Here is a 25,887-nt window from a genome sequence, read left to right as displayed (position 1 = left end):
CGAGGAAGAAGGAATGCAATGACCCATATGAAGTAGAGCTTGGAGGATTGAGCATGAACGATGTTCCTTGAAGCTTGCTTGATCGAGAATCATGGATAACTGAAGGATCACCGTCAACTACTCATGGTCTACACTTGTTAGATGGAAGGCAATACACTTGGAGATCTTGAAGATACGAGAACATATTTTTTCCTTAAGACAAAATCCGTCAATGATCAAGACTGTCCTTGTCCTTAAAGACCGATCGATTTGAAGTTTATTTAGCCGTGCACAGTTTAAGCTCTTGCGGGCCATGAGCGATTTTGAGAGGTTTTTTGGTGTGGCTGCACTTGAACAAAGTGCTTGGTCAAACTGCCTACGTACTCGAAAAGTGACCATGGAGGACAAATTGCAAGATCAAGCCAACGTAGTTCGTTAAGTTTTTTTTGTTTGGGGTGTGGCTGCACCTAAGTAAGACTTACTTAAGTTGCCTACGTACTCGCAAACTACCAGAGTACTTTACAAGATCAAGCCTACGTAGTTCGAAGAAGGATATTTTGGTTTTCTTTGTTTGTTTTTTTTTTTTTTGAGTTTTATTTTGGTATGCAGTTTAGGTTCATGCTTAGGAGCTTACGCAGTTTAGCCTCAAGCTTAGGAGTAGTAGCGCTTCAAGAATTTTCCGTTGATCGGTCCTACATGAACACCATCTTCATCAACAATCTTATAAGCACCATTGGTGTATACTTCTTGCACGACGTATGGCCCATCCTACTTAGAAGTGAACTTGCCTTTAGGTTTGTGAGAAGTAATAATCGACCTTCTTACCGCGAGCACCAAGTCTCCTGTAACACCCCCATCTACCAAGGAGCCTTAATAAGACCTTCCCCAGTAGATAAGGGCGTTACCATCTCGGTTGCCCGAGGAATAGTAAATATCAAACGTCAATAGAAGAACAATTAAGTTTATTACAAGTTACTAAACAAAATAAAAAGATACAACTGATGACAACTATCAACTACGTGATACTATCTCTGCCATGAATCGTCCCTCCAGAACACCCAGCTATGCTCAACATATCAACCTGCTAAGACCGACTGCTCACCATAATGGATCACGGCAGACACAACACAAGAAGAAAATACAGACAACACCACACAAAGTCAGTAACTAAAGGAACACACAACACTAGATACAACAAACATACACCCAAAACCTCTTCCAATCCCCAACACTCCTCTGACTGGCCGAAGGTCAAGTCCTGCCAGATTACGGCTGCAACCAGTAATCCTCACCGCCAGTGGGGGACTGCAGCCGTTCCCACCTAAGCCCCGCTCATAAATACCGAGCGCAAACCCATGTTCCTTATTGTGCACATCCCCTTTTGTGGCGGGTTCCACAAAGGGCGAATCAAGGGCGTGAAGCCACTCCCGCAAGTGACTCCACTCAGCCGAGGGCGCACCTCGCGAACCAGAGACAAACATTCAACAACCAACTACAACCAATCCACACTACCAACAACAATACCAATCCAATTAGACACTACAATCAATATACTAAACAACCAACACTACTGAGTACGAAAACCTACCTTTAGCAATCCGCAGCAATACCGCATACGACCATAAGATGACAAGCAACCACCATAACCACCTATTACAAACAGTACGACAACTCTATTACTACTACAAAAACCATAACCAAAACTAAGGAAGACGATGATGATGATGACGACAAACCTATACATAGCGTTACGGCGACAAGACCGCTACCCGACAAATGGTTCCTATCCCCATAGTGTCTCAACTCACAAAGGCTCCAAAAGGAAGAATATGGGTGAAGGAGAGAGATGTGACGGCAGTTAGGTTTAGAAGAAATGAAATAAAATGATTTTGGTTTCACGACAACACGATTTATATTTTATCGCTGAACTCTAGTTACTCGATCGAGTATGGGACTTAGTCGATCGAGTGGCCTCTACTCAATCGAGTCACTGAACTACTCGATCGAGTAGCCCCTGCTAGATCGAGCTTCCTAAACTCCGAGGGTTACTATGTCACAAGGTTGCACTCGTAAGGCTTCCAAAGGTCTAGACATGTGTCTAAGGTCAGTCAACGGGTCCCAAACAGGGCGGGTATTACAGTCTTCCCCCCTTAAAAATAACTTCGTCCCTGAAGTTCAACTCATCCTCAACTCATCCTCAACTCATCATCCCCCACCACTCAAGGTGTAACATGAACTAGGGTCACTGACGATAATTCATCCCGACATGGACAAACACAACCATTCCCATATACCACCCATCTGTTTACGCCGACTACTCATCATCATCATCTACCTTTGCGAGCATGACCAACAAATACAGCCTCCTACCGAGTCACCAATCACGTACTACACACAAAAGAGCATATTATCGCAACTGTTACTTCCATTCTACCAACCAATTAACACTGCACAACTCTATATACCACACCTAGCATACCCGTCTGGCACAATCACTCTACTTACTCTTACTCATCCAACAATTAATTATTAACATCCAATATACCGTAAATTACCAGTCACTTATACACAATAGATTCGACATCCATTTGAATCATTCACACAACACTTATTGCACCTTAATCAAGCAATTCAATTTACTTAATAAATTTTACTTAACAATCACGCACTTTACCTTCACACAATCCAAATTTTAAATGTTAAACTAACAAAATGGAGTACAACATAGTGAACTTTTACAACAATCCACTCGAATCGTAATATTTTAGTCATATTTTGTCATTTTTTCTCATTCGACATTACTCTTCCCCTCTTAAAAGGAACTTCGTCCCCGAAGTTCACCTTCAAGATGAGATATAAATACTACACGAAATGGTAACTCAACACAATCTAGGCATTACGAAACCTATTAACATATGCCGAGACCAACAATTATCATAGTACTTTATTGACATTACATGCATAATATGTATACCTTTGTGTACACTTAGGGAAAACAATCCAAAATGAATTCATGAAACGCGGCATCCTCGAACCAATGTATGTGAACATTATGTACTTGTTGTGAGACGTGACTACTCAACATATTACTAGCTTGAAATTATCATTTACGACGATACAATTTAACCACCGTTTAGAAAAGGTTAGCGATTAGCTAAAAACATGGCATCACATGAAATTAACATAAACCACCTTGATAACACATGTAATCGTAATAAGAATATAGAAGCATGATTAACAAACATGACACAGGATGTGATCAACCAATCTTTCCCACAAATCCAAGAGAACGGAGTATAGGGTCCAACAGGGGGCACTCGATCGAGTCCGAAATAATTACCTATCCTACCCCTCTCATTTCATCTCCTCTTTTAAACATTTTTGTAATACTACGCTTTTCTGGTCGTCGAGTACTAGGTCGAGTAGGGTGCACTTGACCGAGTACGTCTGTTGGGTGTTTTGGTCATGCTACTGATCTAGAGGCATTCAACTGAGTATGTGTGGTACTCGGTCGAGTACGGTGGTGTACTCAGCCGAGTGTCCGGTCTGATACGAGTTTGTTTCACGGTTTTGATTAAAATGATTGGAGAGGAAATTATAACATCGCGCCATTTTCTGTTTCATTTTATACAAAACATAGTCATACTCTAAACCCTTTCTAGTCATCTTCATCAATTCTCAAACAAGGCTTAAGCAATTGTGAGTTTCCGGATCTCTCATTTCCGTATCAATCGCTTTAGTAAGTCTCTAGTACCTTTAGCCAGTTTTATTTATTTTAGAGGTTCGCCTAACCCTAATTTTGGGATTTGGGGGATTTGGTAATTAAGCAATTCTTTGGTAATGAATGAATGAAATAAGAACAATTCTTGTTCTTTTTAGAGGAGGAAAACCGGTGGGGGGTTTAGTGGCATGGAGCCAATGCATGCCATTTTACTTTTGCAATTTTGTTCTTCTCAAAAAAAGTTAGAGTGTAGTTTTGGTTTTGAAGGTAATGATTGTGTTTACCACTAAAAACAATCTTAACCATTTCACTCAAACTACCCATAAAACCGGTTTTCCTTGTTAAAATGGAGTCCAATTTATTTTTGTCAATTTGTCATTTTGTCATATAATGTGTGACATGTGACATATAACATGTTATTAATAATATTAATGCATATTTAACAATTAAATATCATTACATATATTAATTTAATTATGATGGGGCATATTCTGCACCCGCTGACCGAGTCAACATATTGAGCAAGGTCAAAGATATCCACAGCAAGTCAACGACTTAGACAGCCTAACCGACGCAGCCTGTCGGCCTGTCTCTTGTGCCTCGGCTTGGTTCACTAGCCAGTCGGGGCACATATCCGCGAACTCATATCCAAGACTCCTCGGCGGCGAGTCAACAGGGCCCGCCGGCCTGCCATGGGTCCCTCGGCCGAGGGTAGATCAGTCTTTCCACCTGCTAGCCACTTGGCCACTACGTGACAAAAGGTGAAAGTCTATAAATACTCCTCAACCCTCATTGAGGAAAGGATCCACAATTTAACCTAAGAATCACTATTCATCTGGTAATATCTTCCTTATCTCTCTACAAAATATACTTCGCCAAGTAACAACAACTTATCTCTCTAAGTTTACTGACTTGAGCGTCGGAGTGAGTTCGCTCGGTCCAAAGCCGAGCCCTCAGTTTGTTCATCGTTTCAGGAGACTGAAAGGAGGATTCGATCAAGGACGTCATTCTACAAGCACGGGTGGTAACAAATAACTGCTCTGGAATTACACCCGGAACAATTGGCGCCGTCTGTGGGGAAAGATACTAGAAGCTAGTCACATTCATTCCCAAACAAAAAAAACACAAAACAAAAACCCGCCCAAAAAGCTAAGAAGATGTCGAAACAACCAGAGAAGGTGCTGGTGGAAAATGAATTCTACCAAGACGACACAGTCCACAACTCAGAAATCGGGCAGTCCCCCACCGGCCGTATCACTGATACGACGAACGGGATGCCAAAGGAACAAGATACACCGCTGCCCGCCGACCAGGTCACCATCATGGGACACGTGGTTGATGCAGCAAAACTGAAGCTACTCCTGGACCTAATTGGTAGTACGCCGAATCACACTGTCACACCGACAAGAGTGGCGGAACCCGTCCAGGAGACTAGGGCCCAAAATGTGACTCCGAGAAACTTGAACGGAGCACTAGGAGAAGCTGATCCAGTCAAGACGCCGGGGGAGCCCAGAGTGCTAGTGGTAGACCTGAGTCCTTCCCGCACTCGCGGGAGGACGGCGTCGCCGCAGCACCGACGAGGCATGCCCCAGAGGAGTGAAAGAAGTCCGACTCACCAGAGTCGGAGAAGAAGCCCGACTCACCAGAGTCGGAGAAGAAGCCCTTCCCGCCACGGGGAGAGGAGCCGGACTAGGGATGCGAGGAGCCGATCGCCGCGTGTCGTTCGACACGTGGTCAGACAGCCCCTCAGCGCCTACGTCCTAGAGACCCCGGTGCCAACTAAGCTAAAGTTGCCACCCATATCGTACAAAGGAGAAGGCGACCCAACCGACCACACCGAGGCTTTCGAGTCTTACATGTCGGTTTGGGAGCAACCTGATGAGGTTTGGTGCCGAGTCTTCCCAACAACCCTGCATGGGATGGCACAAAGTTGTTACAAGGGGCTACCCGATGGGTCGGTATACTGTTATGCCGACCTAAGGGACACATTTTTAGCCCAGTATTCTTGCAATAAGAGGAGGGCTGTTGAGACATCGGACCTCCCGACTATCGACAGAGGGAGGCGAGTCTCTCCGGAGTTATGTGAAGAGGTTCGACGCCAAGGTTCGGCAGATTCGTGAGTGAACAAATGAACCGGCGGCCTTCGCGCGATGAAAGGCCTCCCGAGAGGAGACTTAAAAATGAGCTCATCAAGTGCGGCGGCTCGAACCTAGACTCCGCCAAGAAGATGGCCGATCAAGCCATTAAGGTGGAGGACTACCACAAAACCTGGGTAGGCCCCAGCGAGACCGGGCACTCAGAGAGTAAAAGCCGCCGGGAGGACAACCCGGATGAAAGACGCCGTGACAATAATAGGTCACGGTCTGACAGGTCCGCCAAGAAACAGAACTCGGCGGGCGCCGGGGGGAGTTCGGGAACGTACTACCAGAAGCGGTACAATGATCATACCCCCCTGGTCGTGTCTGCCGCCGAGGTCTTCGCCCTGAGCAAAAACGAGGGTCAGAAGTGGGAAAGGCCTCCCAGGCCGAGGAGTGACGGTGACACGAGCCAGTACTGTGAGTACCATGGCCACACCGGCGACTTAACTGACAACTGCCGGCATCTGAAGAATGCCATCGAGGAGCTGATCCGGAAGGGGAGCCTTGGCAAATATGTTGCCAAAGGCCAAAAGACTGATGCCGGCGGTTCAAACAATAAATCCGTCTTTGAACGGATAGGAGTGATCCATGTTGTCATCGGGGGCAACGAGAACGGTGGGTCCGCTCATGGGCACAAACGGCACCTGAACGAGCTGTATCAGGCCATCAACTTTGTGCCCAAAACAAATGATCCCCGCTTCCAACATCCCCGATATGACTATTGGGAAGAAGGACTACGAGGGAGTCATCGCCCCTCACAGCGACCCACTCGTAGTCCACTTGGACATAGCCAACCACCTGGTCAAGAGGTGCCTAATTGACACAGGCGCCTACACGAACATCATGTTCAGAGAGTGCTTTCTCGGCCTCGGTTTGAAGATTGAGGATTTGAGCCCCTGCACCAATCCTTTGTACAGCTTTTCCGGGGCCGGCCTGGTACCCCTGGGCTCAATTAGACTGCCGGTGATGTTCGGCGAGGGGAATGCGGCCAAGAATGTCCTATCTGAGTTCGTGGTCATTGACGGCTCGTCCGCCTACAACGTTCTCATTGGCCGAGTCACTCTGAGCGAGGCCGATGCGGTAATGTCCATCCGGGCCTTGACACTAATGTATGTCTCGGACCGGGGGGAAGCGCATAAACTCGTCTCAAAAGACGAGAATGACGAGGTGGTCAACGTCCAGATATCCGCCAGAGGGTGCAACATGCAATCCCTCAAAGTGGCAAAGAAGTCCGAGAAAGGGAAGAGCCCATCCTTACAACAAGAGGGCGACCACATGGATGCAACTGTCGGCATGGTCGAGGGAGCCGAGACTGAAGAAGTGGAAGTTGACCCAGGGCGCACCGTAACTATCGGTGTCAACCTGGAACCAAAATCCAGGGCCGCTCTCCTAGACCTGCTGAGGAAGAACAAAGACGTCTTCGCCTACTCAGCGGCCGAGATGCCAGACGTGAGCCGGGAGGTCATTGTTCACAAGCTGAACGTGCTCTCCACCGCTCGCCCTGTCAAGCAAAGGATGAGGAACTCCTCAGCCGAGAAGGATGAGGCCATCAAAGCCGAGGTAGATAAATTACTAGCGGCGGGCTTTATCATGCCTTGTACTTATCCTGAGTGGTTAGCTAATATTGTAATGGTGAGGAAGTCATCGGGGGCGTGGAGGATGTGTGTAGATTTTACCAATCTTAACAAAGCGTGCCCCAAAGATTGCTATCCCTTGCCTCGAATAGATAGTTTAATAGACGCCACGGCAGGCTACACTATGCTGAGCCTACTGGACGCCTTCTCAGGGTATCATCAGGTATTCATGGCCAAGGAAGACATGCCTAAATGCGCTTTCATCACTGCTAACGGCACATACATGTATAAAATGATGCCGTTTGGTTTGAAGAACGCCGGTGCAACTTACACAAGGCTGGTGGACAAAGTATTCCAAAATAAAAAAGGGCGAAACATTGAGGCTTACGTCGACGATGCTATTGTAAAAAGCAAGTCTGACAGCGAGCACTTAGCCGATTTACACGAGACATTTTGTTCACTAAGGAAATACAAGATGAAGCTCAACCCAATGAAATACAACTTCGGTGTCCGGGCAGGTAAGTTCCTCGGCGTACTTGTCAGCGCCAGGGGAATTGATGCCAATCCAGACAAAGTCCAAGCAATCCTAGACCTGCCGGAGCCGAGGAATCGAAAAGAGGTTATGATGCTGACCGGGAGGATGGCGGCTCTAGCCCGTTTCATCTCTCGGTCAGCCGACAAGAGCACCCCATTTTTCAAGGTGTTGAAGGGGAATAAAGACTTCACTGGGGAGGAGGAGCGAGCACGCCTTTCAAGCAACCGAAAGCTCATCTTCGACTCTCCCAACCCCGTCTGTGCCGATCTTGGGGAGACGCTATATCCGTACATAGCGATTACCTCGGCCACGGTCGGTCCGTAATCGTCGAGAAGAGGACAAGCAAGAAGACCCAATCTACTTTGTCACCATACGTTGTTGCCCGCCGAGAGAAATTACCCGCCGATTGAAAAAGCGCCCTTTCTTGTCGTCGCCGCAAGGAAACTGAAACCCTACTTCGACGCACATCCCGTGACGGTCTTAACCGACCAGCCATTGGAGAAAGCATTGGAAAAATTTGAGCAATCCGGCAGGCTCATCAAATGGGCAGTAAAGCTATCCGGCTTCGGCATCCAATACATGCCGAGGCCCTCGATAAAGGGATAGGCACTTGCAGACTTCCAGACCGAGTGCACATATCAAGAAGAGCAAAACCCTGGAGTATGGGAGGTATACACCGACGGGTCCTCCACGACGAACAGCTCAGGAGCCGGCATACTTATCATCAGCCCAAACAGGGACGAGTTTGAGTACGCCTTGAAATTTACCTTCTCGGCCTCAAACAACGAATCTGAATACGAGGCGGTGATAACCGGAGTCGAGCTAGCTAGGGCCGCCGGGGCAGAGCACATCATTTTAAAGACAAATTCACTTTTAGTGGCTAATCAAATCAGAGGAGAGTACGAGACTCGAGACGACGGGATGGTAAGATACCTGGAAAGGGTAAAAGCTGACACTTCAAAATTGAAATCTTTTCAGATACAATGCATTCCCAGGGTCGAGAACAACCGAGCCGACGCTCTCTCAAAGCTTGCCAGTTCAACCATCAAGAATGTCAGTCGAACCGTGCTGGTGGACATCAGGAATGCCAAAAGCATTACTGAGACCGTCGGCATGGTGGGCGACATAGAGGCCGAGACGGCGTGGATGACTCCGATAATGAAGTACAAACTGGTGAACGAATTACCGGAGGACCGCAGTCTCTCACAGAAGATAAAGAGGATCGCAGCAAGGTACTTGGTGTTTGAAGGAGAATTATACAGGAGGTCCGTGATAAGGCCACTCTTGAAATGTGTCGGCCCGGCCGACGCGAGCTAATCTTGACGAAATTCACGAAGGCATCTGCGGCCATCACATGGGGGCAAGAACACTAGCCCACAAAGCTCTCCGAGCCGGCTACTTCTGGCCCACCATGCTTGCGGATTCCAGAGCCAAAACCAAAAAGTGCAACAACTGTCAAATGCATGCTCCGGTGATACATGCACCTTCCCGAGACCTGCAGCCGGTACTTAATCCCCTTCCTTTTGCACAATGGGGGATGGATCTACTAGGGCCATTTCCAACGGCTTCCGGAGGAAGAAAGTACTTGATCGTCGCCATTGACTACTTCACCAAATGGGTTGAAGCTGTAGCGGTACCTGCCAAGACCACGGCGGCCGTAAGAAAGGTAATCTGGGAAAATGTCATAACTCGTTTTGGGTTACCCCAAGTCATGGTATTTGACCACGGCCGAGAGTTTTGGAGTGACACAATAATGAACTGTTGGAAGAATCTGGGCATCAAGTTTGCATACTCCTCCGTCTGTCCCCACGAGCAACGGACAAAGGAGGCGACCAATAAAACCATCCTCAACGGTTTGAAGAAGACAGTTGAAGACCTAAAGGGAAGATGGGCCGAAGAACTACCCGGCGTCCTGTGGTCCCTCCGGACCACGGAGAAAGAAGCAACGGGATACAGTCCATTCCACTTAGTCTACGGGTCCGGCGATCCCGCGAAATTGAAGCAACGGTGCCGACATTCAGAACGGCCACCTTTAACCCGGTTGAAAATGAGGAAGGTCTAAGAGCCTCCCTAGACCTGGTCGAGGAAAGCCGAGATACAAAGACGGCTCAACTTGGCAAAGATACCAAAACCGAATGAGAAGAGCATACAACCGAAGAGTCCACAAAAGGGACCTAAAAGTAGGAGATCTAGTCCTAAGAAAGTCACCGCCACCAACAAAGGGAACATTCACGGTAAACCGACGGCTAATCGGGAAGGTCCCTACAAAGTGGTTGAAGAAATGAGGCCGGGTACATACCGGCTGACAGACATGGAGGGTGTGCCTTTGATGAGCCATTGGAACACTGACAATCTCAGGAAATACTTTGTATAGCGGCAGAGGTGCCCAAGACAACTGTGGGCACCCCGACGCATGTTTATATCTAATGAAGAATCGTCCAAGTTTTCCATCAGTGTTCATTTTCCCCCCATAGTCACTACCAAGAAGTAGACGCCACGGCAGTCACTACGAGGAAGTAGACGCCACGGCAGTCACTACCAGCGCAGTTGACAAGAAACGAACGCTGTCGCGCCGTAACCCCTAGTCGCCTCGGCCCACCGAAGGCCTGGCAGGGGACACAACGGTCGATAGACTAACGAACGCTGTCGCGCCGTAACCCCTAGTCGCCTCGGCCCACCGAAGGCCTGGCAGGGGACACAACGGTCGATACGCTAACGAACGCTGTCGCGCCGTAACCCCTAGTCGCCTCGGCCCACCGAAGGCCTGGCAGGGGACACAACGGTCGATACGCTAACGAACGCTGTCGCGCCGTAACCCCTAGTCGCCTCGGCCCACCGAAGGCCTGACAGGGGACACAACGGTCGATACGCAAACGAACGCTGTCGCGCCGTAACCCCTAGTCGCCTCGGCCCACCGAAGGCCTGGCAGGGGACACAACGGTCGATACGCTAATGAACGCTGTCGCGCCGTAACCTCTAGTCGCCTCGGCCAACTGAAGGCCTGACAGAGGACACAACGGTCGATACGCTAACATGTTCACAACGGCGGTTGGGAAGCGCAATTCCGACGCCTCGGCTAGACCGAGAGTGAAAGAGGAAGCGACCAACATGCTAACATGTTCAAGAAAAAGACGTTAAACACAGTTGAGATACGCATTCTAGCTGCCTCGGCCAAGCCGAAGGTAAAAGAAAAAAAAAAAAAGCTCTCAACTAATAACGCAAGAAGACAAGAAAAGACCTCGGCCGAGCCAGAGGCAAAATAAGAAAACTCTTATTAAAAATGATAACAGGTTACAAATGAGAAGGATACAGACGACGGCCGTCCCCATAGGGATAAGCCAAAACGCAACCTACCAAAGTTTTACAAAAACAAGGAAGAGAAAAGCAAAAGGTTACAGACATATCATTTGAAGCGCCAAAAGATGGCAGGGAGGAAAGGCTCAGTAGTTGGCCCCCGAACAGCTAAAGCTATCCGAGATGCCGGGTGAGTCTGGTGACGACCGCCCGTCTCCCTATGCTTGTTGCTGCCCACCATCGGCAGCAGCAGCATCATCAGCAGCAGCATCATCTTCGGTGGCCGACCCAGAAGAAGGCTCGTCATTTTCACGTGCCTTTAGCCTCTCAGCCTCCTCTCTGGCCTCCTTCACCTTTGCATCGTAGGCCGCCTTGGCCTCAGCTATCTGAGCCGCCTTCGCCGCCTCCGCCTTCTCCGCAGCCGCTTTTTCCGCAAAGATCGGCCATCTCATCCGTGCCGGTCAAATTCTTGCCGGGGGAAGGAGCCTTCAGGAATGAGCTTCTTGATTGCCTCCCTGGTCGCTTCCTCGGCCTGGTCCCGGAATTGGGCGCACATGTTAGGGATGATCTCAGTTTGAAGCATCTCAATATCTTTCTCCCTTTGGGCAAGGATAGCCCTTGTGCCCCTATGTGCCTCCGACTGATTCAAATACATGTCCTTCCATTCTTCCCTCTTGGCAACAACGGCGTCGTAACCACCCTTATACCTGTCCCGCTCCTCCAGCAGCTTGGCAGCGGTGGCATCAGCAGCCTCAACTTTGGCCCTCTCGGCCAATAGCAGCTTCTCAGCTTCCTCCTCACGCTTTCGTGCAGCAAGGAGGTCCAGCTTAGCCTTCCTGGCTTCCCCCTTTGCAGCGGAGAGATCAAGCTTAAGCCGTTCGATCAATGGCCCAGCTTGGGCCATGACCTTTTCTTGCTCCATAATGTGGGAGCCGGCTAGTTGAGTCCACTTCGCCAGCCTCTTGTATATTCTCGTACCCTCTGCCACAAGCTCGGCGGGGGGAACCTTCTGGATTAAGGAGTCAACGGTGACATTTCTATCACCCGCCTTCTCAGGCTGCTTCTCTAATTGCCGTTCGAAGAACGGCGGCTGCCGACGGCGGATCTACAAAAAATTCACACAGCGCATCCATGTCAACATTCATTGACACATCAGAGAGTCTGTCATTGGGAATGCATAATGAACCAGCTAAGTCTGAACCACAGGTTAGCTCCGTACCAGTCTGGACCTTCTTAGATAAAGGACCGGGTGAATCATTCTTTCCCCCGGTAACGATAGAAGCCGGCAGTGGTTCTTTTCTCTTCTTTGGAGGAGGAGGGCCCTTCGCAACAGTCACCACCTCCGCGGTAATATCGACGACCTCCACATGCTCCTTCTGGACCGCTGGGGTTGAAGAGGGACTTGGGATCGACGCCGTCGCCGACCTGGACACTGCCTTTGGTTTTCTCTTCGGCACGCCTCCGAGAACCCGTGCTTGAGCCACCGCCGGATCCAGTGCCTTCAGCTGCTTGTCCATGAGTTTGTTGGGAGCCAGTCTACGATCATGCGCGTCAGCCTGAGGATGCCGATGAACGACCTTCCCGTCCTTATCAAGCCCTAACCTCTTCAAGGTCCCCTCAGACAGATCCTGGCCAAACCGGTCTGCAAGAAACCAGACAAGAGTTACATAAAGGAAGTAAAACAAAGCTCTAAAAACAGGAGCATAACAGGCAAAGATGGGCCTCACACCGACCCTACTCACCCTGGTTGAGGGCCGGTATGAGGCCGACGCGGCAAAGCAGCTCATCCTGAAGAATAATCTGAGTCGGGGGCACCCATCCCTTCTCAGCATCAAACAGCTGCATCGCCCGCTCCTCATCCGCATTAAGAGGAACCCTACGGCGTCCATCTTGAGCTTACTCCAGGAGACCCATTTTTCACGCTCCCCCTTACTCTCGCACCGCAAGTTGACTTGGTGCTGGAAGGACCGGGGCAGCGGATAGTCATCCGGCACCTTAACGTACACCCACCGCTCTTTCCAGTCCTTGCAGGAGGAAAGCTTATCAACGGAAAGGTAGCCCGACTCCATCTGCACGTTGTACCACCCCACTTTACCGGGGGTCGATGGCCGAAGATGATGGATCCGGCGGAATAGGTTAACTGTAGGGACCTCCCCCTTAAAGAGACAGAGCCACTTAAAGCCAACTATCGTCCTAATGACCAACGGATGCAGTTGAGCCACATCGACGTTCATAGCTTTGATGATGGCCGTGACGTATTCATTCAAAGGAAACCGGAGCCCATACTCCAGGTGCCTGATATATACGCCGATATGACCCGGGGGAGGGCAACAGACCGCCTGACCCTCCTCAGGGATAACAATTTTGTACCCCTCACCAAAGGAGAAATGACCCTCGAAAAGAGTTCCACCGGAACAACTGGCGAATTTATTGGTCCAGGCACGGTCAAGACCAGTCATGCAGGCCTCGCCGTGATCCAAGAGATGCGGCCTCTCAACACCAGAAGGAATCCTTTCCTCACCGTCATCATCAAAGTCTTCATCAGCTTCGTCATCATCCTCCCAACCCTCCAAAACTTTCGGGTCAACTTCGGGAGAAGGAGACCTAGGACCCCCGGACCTTAGCGGGACGGCGGCCAGTGCCTCCTCTTCATCAAGACGCGACGGGGAACCCCCCGGCGCACGGTTACTCGGACCGGCATCAGCAGAAGACATGATTCACAACGAAAACTTAACAAGGAAAAAGTTAAAAATTTGTTTGTTTACCTTGAAGAAAAGTGCTACGCCGGAGTAACGATTCTGAAAGCTAGAGAGAAGTTTCGTCAAAGAGGGCTAGAAAGAAGAAAATTTTTGAGAAAATGAAATTGGTGGCCAATTTCAGGGACTAACTGCCCTATTTATAGGGGAAAGCCCATGAAGAAGGACCAATCAGGGCACAGCCCATGAAACGTCAGCCAATCAGCGAACAGACACGTGTCAGACATGCAACCACGGAATGTCAATCGTTGCAACAGTTGAACGTCAATCAACGCAACAGTGACCAAGCGTCTTCAACACGCCCCTTCATATCTCTTTGCCTATTCATCTTCCTCAACAAATTCCTAAGTATCTGTTCTCCGCCGGCCACATGATCAACCAAGCTTGTCAGCACCGGCTGGGGGCAATCAAAAGCACGCGGCACTCACAACCTCGGTCTCGGCCAGCACCACTTTCTTTTCCACATCTGATGTCCATTACACATCCATGTGGAGGGGGGATATGGTACGGCATAAGCAGAACCAAGCCGGGGCAGGAAAATTTTCAAACTTACACAGAATATACGCTCAACATACATCGGAGCCCATACCACGGCATAGACTACGCTGGGGGCAAATTGATGGGGCATATTCTGCACCCGCTGACCGAGTCAACATATTGAGCAAGGTCAAAGATATCCACAGCAAGTCAACGACTTAGACAGCCTAACCGACGCAGCCTGTCGGCCTGTCTCTTGTGCCTCGGCTTGGTTCACTAGCCAGCCGGGGCACATATCCGCGAACTCATATCCAAGACTCCTCGGCGGCGAGTCAACAGGGCCCGCCGGCCTGCCATGGGTCCCTCGGCCGAGGGTAGATCAGTCTTTCCACCTGCTAGCCACTTGGCCACTTGGCCACTACGTGACAAAAGGTGAAAGTCTATAAATACTCCTCAACCCTCATTGAGGAAAGGATCCACAATTTAACCTAAGAATCACTATTCATCTGGTAATATCTTCCTTATCTCTCTACAAAATATACTTCGCCAAGTAACAACAACTTATCTCTCTAAGTTTACTGACTTGAGCGTCGGAGTGAGTTCGCTCGGTCCAAAGCCGAGCCCCCAGTTTGTTCATCGTTTCAGGAGACCGAAAGGAGGATTCGATCAAGGACGTCATTCTACAAGCACGGGTGGTAACAAATAACTGCTCTGGAATTACACCCGGAACAAATTATATACAATAATTGACTAGTAATTCCCAATTACATGTAAATAAAATGCTCCATGTTAATATAATCTCACTACTACAAAAATGATCAAAGAGAACGGTCTCTAACCCTTTTTTTTTGGTGAAATGTAAGTAATTCTCATTAAGCTCAAACCAAGTATACAAGGTACATCATAAATTAGCTTATAAGGCTAGTAATCCAATCTCTATCCCTAGACCCTTTGACCCTACTTAGCTGACTTAGAAGCCTGATTTTCATCAGGTTTTTACACTGAGAGAACAATACAGTAGGTCGTAAGATAACTCCTTCTAAACGTCTTTGAATTACGTTGTCGCCAAACAAAGATAATTAATGACCATGAAGATTGATAAGCATACATTCTGCTGTACCTGCGTCCAGTTCCTTCTGCCAGTCCATATAATACTATTCCCCTGAGGTTTGGTGATCCTTAGCCAGTTGCACACCTGAACCAGAATCTCACTGAAATAATGACAACGTTGGATCAGGTGTGTAATAGTCTCAGACTCAGCTTGGCAAATGCAACATAAATCGTCAGAGCTGATCCCTAACCTGTGCAGCTTCTCTTTTGTATTAAGAGCATTCCTCATTATAAGCCAGTTCACAAAGGAGTGCTTTGGGAGAGCAACATTATTCCAAACTAGCTTAGACCATCCCACTTTTGTTTTCTTAAGTCTGATCCAATCATACCCAGACTTAACAGAATACCCTCTCATATCAGCAAGCCAAATACCCTGTGAATAGCCATTCATAAACGTGTCCCTAGTCTTACATATTGCCTTCCAGTTGCCACTCATATGGCTTTTAGGAATATGGTTGTGGACATGGGCCACGTCTCGGTCCGCGGATTTAGGCCGCCTACCGATCCGCGGTCACGAGCCACCTGCACGCCAGGCCAATCTGTGGACATGCAGAGGTCTCTTTGAAAGCCACGCTCGGCGGCGTAAAAATGATTTCGATCGGATCGCTTTAGATCGGTCGGTATCGTCTCGGCAAGGGCCGCGAAACGATGTAGAGATGTTCGGAGTCGCCACCAAGCATTTGTGGGATGCTTGGAACCCGTTCGAATCCACTTTATACCTAGGTCAACCAAGGCAAAAAGCGGTGTTTGACATAGGTACTAAAGATAAGGACTCGTCCCCCTTTTAGCATTCTATGCCTAAAATGACTCTCGTACGCCCTGGATAAGGCCATCCACTATCCAAAGGTTCTGAGTAAGGGGTGAGGGTACGTATTGGGAAGCCCTTTAATCGGACACCCAATCCCGCCCGCGTTAGCGGCCTCTACTGATCGATCGTGGTTGTTTAAGTGCAAAAGTTGATAAAACGGTTAAAATGCATGAATGCGCATCCAAAAGTTTAACCTAACATGTGAGCTTTCTAAGTCGGTTTGTTAATCCAAATATCATGTATATGATGTCAAGTTGGATTTAGATTGATTTGCATGTGAAAACGGAAATTAAACATCCATTCACCAAATTCGGGTTATGATGCTTAACACGATTCATTTATTTGAAAGAGGATGTCAAATGACAAAGTGTAAAAACGTAAGCTTGTCAATCTGATCCGTCATGTATACGGGTTAACCGTAGTCGGGATCGTCCTAGACACGTGCTAAAAACAAGGCACAACAGCGCCAGGCAGCCCCAAAGGGGCGCGAGCCTATTGGCGATGGAAGGGGCTCTGCCCTGGTTTTGAAAGATGGAAACAGGCGGCCACTTGGGGCGCGGGCCATGAGCCGACCCAAGGGGGCGTCTCCTGGTTTTTGAAAAGGTTATTTAAAACCGTATTTGTAATGAATGATTTGCAAATGTTGTTTGCATGACTCGGAATAATTACTATTATGTTAGTAATATTCGTTGTCGGATTTGCATGTTTGAAAAACATAGTTTACAAATAAAAATGTAAAATGTTTGATTTGAACTAATCATGTTAAGTTCATTTCTTTGTAATTAGTCAAGTTTGTCATCGTACTCGGATTAAACCGACATGGTATAAAGAACCAAGGATGATTATGAATTATGACTAATATGTTTACAAATGTAAACAAATGAGAAAAATGGTAAATAAAATAAAAGGGTGTTAAAATACCATTAAAATGTAATCAACCAACAATATCATCGGGTCACGGAATAAACCGTCATGGTATAAAGAACCAAGGATGATTTTTGTAATGGTCAAAATATGTTTATCATAAAAATGATTTGAAACATTTAAAATGGTAAAAACCGATTGCAAATAAGAAAAGGGATTAAAGGGGAAAGACGAGAACAATCACGGTTGAGTTCTGACCTGGGCACCCCATTGAGGCGCGAGCCTGTTGCACCATAAGGGGCTTCTGCCTCAGGCCAAAACTCAGTTTTGGCTCGTCTAACCCATGTTTTGGATCGTGTTATGTATTGTTCATGCATATAAACTCATGAAAATAGTAAGGACATGAAATAAAGTGAGTTGTTTACACCCTCAAACTTACGTGTATTGATGTTTGCGAAATAGACGACTTTAGAGACGGTTTTCTCGTTGTGACTAATCGCGATCAAAGAAGTTTAAAAGAGTGCCTTAAAAAAGGATTTGGTTTTGAAAATGAGTTGAAAATATGTTAATTAAAACATGTTGATTAATGGATTGAGTTGGTAAAATGGGTCGGTCGAATGCACGGCGACGGTACCAAACAATATGTGTAAGGCTTGTGTTTACGATCGGTAGGTCGCAAACACGTGTCGATGTTGTGACTTACGAAGTCGAGTATAGAAGTTTAAGGGAGATGTGAGGGGGCGGACGCTCGCCTGAAGATTATTGTGTGTGATGGTGGGTATTTATAGAGAAATGTGGGATGGTAGGTCGGTTGTGTTTGCTTAGAGACTAAGCAGACACCCCATTGAGGCGCGAGCCACCCCGTGACTCAATGGGGTGTACTGTCCCTTTCGCAAATTTAGATTTTGCATTTGTTCTAACCAATGTTTTGTTGGTTGTGATTTGTGGTCTTTGAGGTTTGCTTAGCCGTGTAAGCTTCCTCTTGGGTGATACTTGGGGTAGGTATTTTGTGTCTTTGAGTCGGGTTTGACCCGTGTGAGTCGGGATTTGAATTTCGAGTCGGTTTTTTGGCTCGGTGTCGGTTTAGACTCTAAATAGGGTCATTTTAATGGAAATGACATGATGAAAACATTCATGGCATTATTTTTGACATTCGAGATTTGGGTTGACTCGGGTTGACTCAGGTTGACTCGAGTTGCGGGTTTCTGAGTCGGTTTTGGGTCCGAAGACGGTTTTAACTCTAAATAGTGTTATTTTAATGCAAATGAAGTTAGAAAACTTTTGAAATCATTTTTCATATCCGAGTAGTGCATTAAACCGTCTCATGTATAGCCAATCCACGCACGCATATCAAAAACACGTTATAGTCCGATCATCATCGGGTGGTTTTTGGAAGGTGCAGATACTGGGTATCTACATAGCCCCCACTTTGACTGAGGCTTGGACAGGGCAAAAGTCAAAGTATGATCTCCAGGTCAATCGAAGATTACAACCTGAAGACCATTGCGACGTCGAGGCGACTCAAAAAGGTTTGAGCCAAGGACCTGCTGTCGGGAAGGGCGACGTCGAGGCGACTCGGGGATTCGAGTCAAGGACCTGCCGTCGGGAACATTTTAGAGTCTGTCGACTTTCGATTCGGGTCGTTTAAAGTCCATTAGACTACGTATAAAGGCTCGCCAGCCATAAGAAGGAGTCATACCTGAGGCATCTTCGGATATGTCCTTGCACGTTTGTGGACAAAGGCTCGCCAGCCGTGGTAAGGAAATGTACCCGAGGCATCTTTGGGATCTGTCCTTGGATGTTTGCGGTCAAAGGCTCGCCAGCCAATGGTAAGGAAATGTACCCGAGGCATCTCTGGGATTTGTCCTTGATGTGTTTGCGGACAAAGGCTCGCCAGCCATGACAAGGAAATGTACTCGAGGCATCTTCGGGATCTGTCCTTGAACGTTTGCGGACAAAAGCTCGCCAGACATGACAAGGAAATGTACCCGAGGCATCTTCGGGATCTGTCCTTGAATAATTCTCGTTTGCGCGCAAAGGCTCGCCAGCCATGTTGAAGGTGGTGCGTTTTGAGGCTCGCCAGCCATAGAATGATCGAATGTGGGAAATAACCTGAAGCATCGGGCTTATTTCAAGACATTGTCCGGCAATGACTTCCATCCAGGTTGACGTTGATAAGTTCGGCTAGGGAGCAACAAACTACAACTTGATGGGTGCCCTAAACGAGCTCCGTGGGGATAAATCATATAAGCAAAGATCTATGGAAAACCATTTAGGGAGAGCGCTGCGTCGGGATCATGAATGATGTTGTGAGGATCTTTGAAAGACCTATGTGACATCCATTTGAAAATCGGCACTCGCTGGGGAGTTAGAAACTCTTCAGGACTCGCCGGGGATATGAGTTGCTTCTCTTTGGGAGGTAGCGTGTGCCATGTAATCGGCGGTTCAAGCCCTTGGACTTGACGGGTCGTCATTTGTTGGGAAGAACCCAGTACTCAGTTGGAGTGAGTTTGTCTTCTCAAGACTATCTGTATGGTTAGTGACCACACAAATCCGCAGTCGCATAGACAAACACGTTGAATGCAAGCATATAAGCACGTAAGCACATAAGCATGTGAGCAGTTAGCATATAAGCAACTAGCATGTAATATCTCACGCACAGGGAGATAGAAGTTTTGAATGTTGTGAAGCTTGATATTGAGTCTTGCTGGTGGCAGACCCGAAATTTGATGGATTGAAGACACGTGACCGTTGCGACATTGACTCACACGGACGAATACTGACAGACTGACAAGCAGACGGTCGCGAACGTGATACAAACTCAGTATCGACACGACACGGGGGTGACTCTGACAGACTTTGCACATGTAAGTGCGACTCCTAGATAAGAAAGGGTGACAACGCGTATCAAATCCCTGGGGTAGAAGGTCCGCTCGACTGGGGAACATGAATTGATTATCTTCTCCAGACATCTTTGCCTCCGTTTGCTTGTTGGAGATCCCTTCTCGAGGTATGATGATTCGGAGAGCGGAACCAAGACCTTGTCATTGTCCGAACCGAGCCCTAGGCTATGGGCTGTTTTATTTTGGACTGTAGTTGAGACTCAAAAGATGTTTGAGGATAAAGGACGGGTGGCGACTCGAAAGAGAAACCCCCAGATTGAAAAGGTGGGAATTTGACAAAATAGGGAATGAGTGACGTCATAATGAAGAAGCCCCCCATTAAAGAGGTATAAGATTAATTTTTTTGCAGCTGGGTGGGCTGATTTTTAGGATTTATGTTGATGGTTGAGATTGAAAGGGGTATGCGGTTGTGTCCCTGTTGGGGGACTGCCTACGTATTCGCGTGTTTGCGAAATCAAACCAGATCGTAGTTCTGAGCTGGTGATTGAGGATTGGAAATTGGAAACGTTGTGAAAGAAGTATGCGGTTGTGCCCTTGTAATAGGACTGCCTACGTATTCGCGTGTTTGCGAAATCAAACCAGATCGTAGTTTTGAGCTGTGTGTGCAATGGGTTGCAAATTGAAGGTTTGAAAATTGAATGTGTGTGGGGGTGTGGTTGTGCCCTTGTAATAGGACTGCCTACGTATTCGCGTGTTTGCGAAATCAAACCAGATCGTAGTTCTTAATGTGTGTGCCTAAGCGAGTTGTTAGGACCTTAATGTGATTTTGAGGTGTATGGTTGTGTCCTTGAAGGACTGCCTACGTATTCACGTGATGTGAAATCAAACCAGATCGTAGTTCTGAATGTGTTTGTGTGCCTAAACGAGATGTTAGGACCTTGAAGTGTGAGGGTCACGACGGTAAATGCCGTTTGGTGACTCGAAAAATTGATTTGAGAGAATCCCTCCTTGATCATGAATCTAAGAGGTGTAATTTGTAAAAATGTTCCTTATCATGTGAGCACACTAAAAAGTGGACCCTAAGGGTAGATAGAGTATGTCCCGTTTCTCGGTAGCAAAGCATTCGAGGACTCCATATCTGGGTCAGGGTGAAAATGGCTTCGACATTATGGAATGTGGAGCTTGGTAATAATGGTATATTTGACAGATAAAAATCTGGAGTTGAGCGTCACGACGGAAAATTCCGTTTGGTGACTCGAAGGTTGATTGGAGATAAATACCTCTTGATCATGAATCGAAGAGGTGTAATTTGTGAAAATGTTCCTTATCATTTGAGCACACTAAAAAGTGGACTCTAAGGGTAGATTAGGTATGTCCCGTTCTCGGTAGCAAAGCATTCGAGGACTCCGTGGGGATTGCGGTGAAAAATGGCTTCAACATTAGGGAATGTGGAGCTTGGTAATAATGGGTTTGCTTAACAGATAAAAATCTGGAGCAAGAATTTTGTGGTGTTTAGGCCAAAGGGTAATGGCTTGTAGTGTGGTGTGGAATGGGGTCTCCGGCTTGATGTGGCCTGAGCACGAAATGGCTGGTAAATAATGTGGGATCAGATTCCCATGTCTGGACCTTAAAGGTTAAGGTGTGATATTACGAGCTTGAGAGGGAATCCTCAGAAGCCTAGATAGGTCTCCCTGTAACAGTCTCTAGAAGGACTTAGGGATGAAGCAGTTTTGGTTATGATCTTGAGGGGAATCCCCAGGATCCTAGATAGGTTTCCTTGTAACAGTATGTAGAAGGACTTAGGGGTGAAGGAGTTTTGGTTGAGGTTTTAGTGTTTGGTGTTTTGGACTTGTGGGTCCTGGGCTTTGGACTTGTTGGTCCTGGACTGGGTGTTTTAGACTCATGGGTCCTGGGTTTTGGACTTGTTGGTCCTGGACTTGGTGTTTTGGACTCATGGGTCCTGGGCTTTGGACTTGTTGGTCCTGGACTGGGTGTTTTGGACAAATGGGTCCTGGGCTTTGGACTTGTTGGTCCTGGACTGGGTGTTTTGGACTCATGGGTCCTGGGCTTTGGACTTGTTGGTCCTGGACTGGGTGTTTTGGACTCATGGGTCCAGGATTTTGTGTGTTGGATGCTTTCTTTGGATTTTGGCCTTTTTGGGAAAAGGGTTTCAATCTTGTTTTGTTTTGATTTTGGCTTGAGTCTTAGCCTTGACGTTGGGTGAGTAGCCTTTGGCTTTGGTTTTTTTTTTGCTTTGAGTGAATTGATTTCGGCTTTGGTTTTTGCTTTGGCCTTGAAGTTTGGCTTTGGGTGAATGGATATTGTCTTGGGCCTTTGATTTTGGCCTTTCGCTTTGGCTTCGGGTGAAGGGCTATTGGCTTGGTCCTTTGATTTTGGCCTTTCGCTTTGGCTTTGGGTGAATGGATATTGGCTTGGGCCTTTGATTTTGGCCTTTCGCTTTGACTTTTGGTGAATGGCTATTGGCTTGGGCCATTGATTTTGGCCTTTTGCTTTGGCTTTGGTTTGGAGATTGGCCGAATGGCTTTCGACCTTTTGGTTTTGGTTTTTGATTTAGCTTTGGCTTGGATGCATTGGTTCTTTGCCGTCCTTCGTTCGAGGCAGGTAAAGGTGCGGATGGGGATGTACCCGTTGGTAAAAGGTTGATACTTGGTGATGGGATGTTTTTTGTGGGGAATGAGCTTGCCTTCCGTCATTGATCATAAACAAGGAGATGTTCTTGTTTGTTATCTAGGTTCGTCGTAGAATCCCTTTGATAGAAGCTCGTTCTAAATCGGGTGCTAATGAAAGGTTTCTATTGCCAGACATGAAATAGGTAAAGAAAATGGACACGGAGTTTCGAGTCCTCTGCTTACTCGGTACGGAACGTCACTCGAGTGTACTCACATTGAATTGGAACATATTGTTTGTTTTAAATCAATTCTCAAATCAATTCTCGTTGTCAACGGGAAGTGGTAAAGGAGAGAATATATGATAGTTGGAAATTGTGATTTTATTTAGATAAATAAGATGTTAGCACAGACTCGATGAATACATGTGACTAATGGGGACAGCCCCCGGTTGTCACTTAGGAATAAAAGGACAGACACTAGGATAGATATGAGAGAGCCAAAGACTCGGACTCGGACTCAGACTTACTCGTCGATACGAACTCCTAATCATCATGTTCCTCCTCGAAGGTCTCTTTCGCAGCATCCAGCGGCTTGAATGTTTGATCTTGAGCATTGACCCACTTGAGCACTTCACTCTCGTTGTTGGGGATGATATGAGGACAATAGTCGATGAGGCTTTTATCTCCTTGCAGAAAGAGATGTCCATTAGAGTTGTATTCATCACTTGGTTGGCATAGGGATGAAGCTACCAGTTCATGATTGTCGATCATATTTTGAATAACATGTTTCAGTTTGAAGCATGTTTCAGTGTCATGACCTCTTCCTTGATGATATTGGCAATAGGCACTGCCGTCCCAGAATCGGGACTTCTTGCATTCAGACGGGTCCGGAGTGGGCCCGATTGGTTGTAGCTTCCCTTCCGTCATGAGCTTTTAAAGAGCTGCGGCATAGGTTGTGTTGAGTTTGGTGAATGTCCTCTGAGAACGTTCAACCTTGCTGTTTGACTTGAGACATCCAGGAGGATTGTCTTGGCTGAGAGGTGCAACTATGATTTTGCCAGCTTCAATCATATCTTAAATGGCATGCTTGAGTTTGAAACAGGTTTCGGTGTCATGGCCGTTGCCTTGATGGTATTGGCAATAGGCATTATTGTTCCAGAAACGAGTTCTTTTGTGTTCAGGTTTGTCCGGAGTCGGACCAATGGGTTGGAGCATTCCTTCTGAAGCAAGTATCTCCAGAGCGGTGCCATATGTTATTCCCAGATCTGTGAATACCCTTTGATGTTTTCCCATGGTTCCCACATTGGTGTTTTTTGGGATGTTTTTGTGAGTTTTATTTTTGTTTTTGTTTTTGTCGATCCTGGGCGGAAGCAGGATTTGGTCATTGTCAATGGGAAGTTCTTGGGAAGTTGTTTTGTATTTTGAAGGGGATTTTGGTGAGGTAATTTCATGTTCTTTGTTTGTGGGTTCATGGATGTGGGAACCATTGGATGACTCCTCATTTTAAACTGTTGTTGGTTGGTGAACGGAGGGTCGGTTTTCTCCTTGATGGTTAGGTTCATTTTCAGTACTACCACACCTCTTCTCCAAATTAGCTACCCGAGTGTTCAAATCATCGATAGCCACTTGCAGCTTTGAGAATATGTTGTTGATGGAGACGGAGAGCATCATTATACCGCTTTGTATGCCATCCTCATCAATTGCATGAATTTTCTCATCGTCGGGAAAGATAAGGTGAGAGCAATCCAGGGAAGATTCCTCACTGCGTCCAATAGGATTTTCTGGAGGGTTGATTTTGTTGTTTGTTGAGGGGGGTAATGGTAATTCACCCTTTTCGATCATATCAAGGATGACACCTTTTAGGGGGAGACACATTTCAGTATCGTGTCCGCGACCTTGGTGATATTGACAAAACAGTTTTCCGTCCCATCTTTGACCTCGCTTGCTTGGTAAAGGGTCTGGAGTTGGACCAACTGGTTTGAGTTTTCCTTGTGAGATTAGCCTTTCCAAGGCTGTGGCATATGGCATACCCAAATTAGGGAAGGACCTATGAGTTCGTCTGGTTTTGGTTTGGTCGTTGGCCAGTAGCCGGCTTTCAAGAAGCTTAACCCTTTGCTCAATATCAGAAGAGGGAGAATGTAACACCCCCATACTCCAAGTGCCTTACCAGGACCACTTAAGGCATGGAAGTGCTACCATCTCGGTCTACCATCTCGGTTTCCGGAGGCAATGATAATCATAAGACAATAACGAAACATACTTAAAAGTAAATAATGTTTAAAGTGATTACATACCAACTCCAAAACCGATAAAAAGAAATACAAGACTCTCAGACGGTCTACTGCTAAAACTATCAAAGCTATAAAACATCGTCTGACACAGCGGAAGACTTCTAACTGCCACGTGATGACTCATCCCAGCTATCCCATACGCGTCATATCATACCTGCTCAATAACTGCTCACCACCCTCGAATGGATCACCACAGTTTTTAAAACATTTAAACGGGGTCAGTACTAATCACACAATTTATATAATCCAACAACACAACAAACAACACAGCTTAAATGGTCACACACACAATCACACCCACTCCAATCAATCTCCGTCACCGACTGTCCACTGGACCAGCCCTGCCAGTGGGAGACCGCAGCCGTACCCACCAAATCCCCGCTCATCATACCGAGCGATAACCCTGTCCCATTAATGTGCACATCCCCTCCCGTGGCGGGTTCCACGGAGGGCGAAACTAGGGCGTGAAGCCACTCTCGCAAGTGACTCCACTCAGCCGAGAACGCATCTCGAGAACCAGAGACAAACAATCACAACCATTAGACAGCAATCAAAACCAACAACCGTCACAATACGAATACGATAATATTCAACAACCACAACACACCAACAACATATTATGGGACTAATACTGAGTAGGGAAACCCTACCTGGAATGCAACACATACATCAGACGTTCTAGCAGCTGTCTCAAAACCTTTCCTCCACGAACCCTTCTCCTATACACATAATCATACAATCACTACCACATCAACATAAACATAGAAAACCCCCAATCCCAAAATTAGGGTTTAAACAACCTTAACCAAATGCTATAAAAATGGTACGTAGGACTTACCCTTGACGCAAGGATCACAATGATACAAAG

This window comes from Silene latifolia, chromosome 3 (genome assembly GCF_048544455.1).
Source record: "Silene latifolia isolate original U9 population chromosome 3, ASM4854445v1, whole genome shotgun sequence".
NCBI classification, from domain to species: domain Eukaryota; kingdom Viridiplantae; phylum Streptophyta; class Magnoliopsida; order Caryophyllales; family Caryophyllaceae; genus Silene; species Silene latifolia.
Note: the sequence above shows the minus strand (reverse complement) of the source record.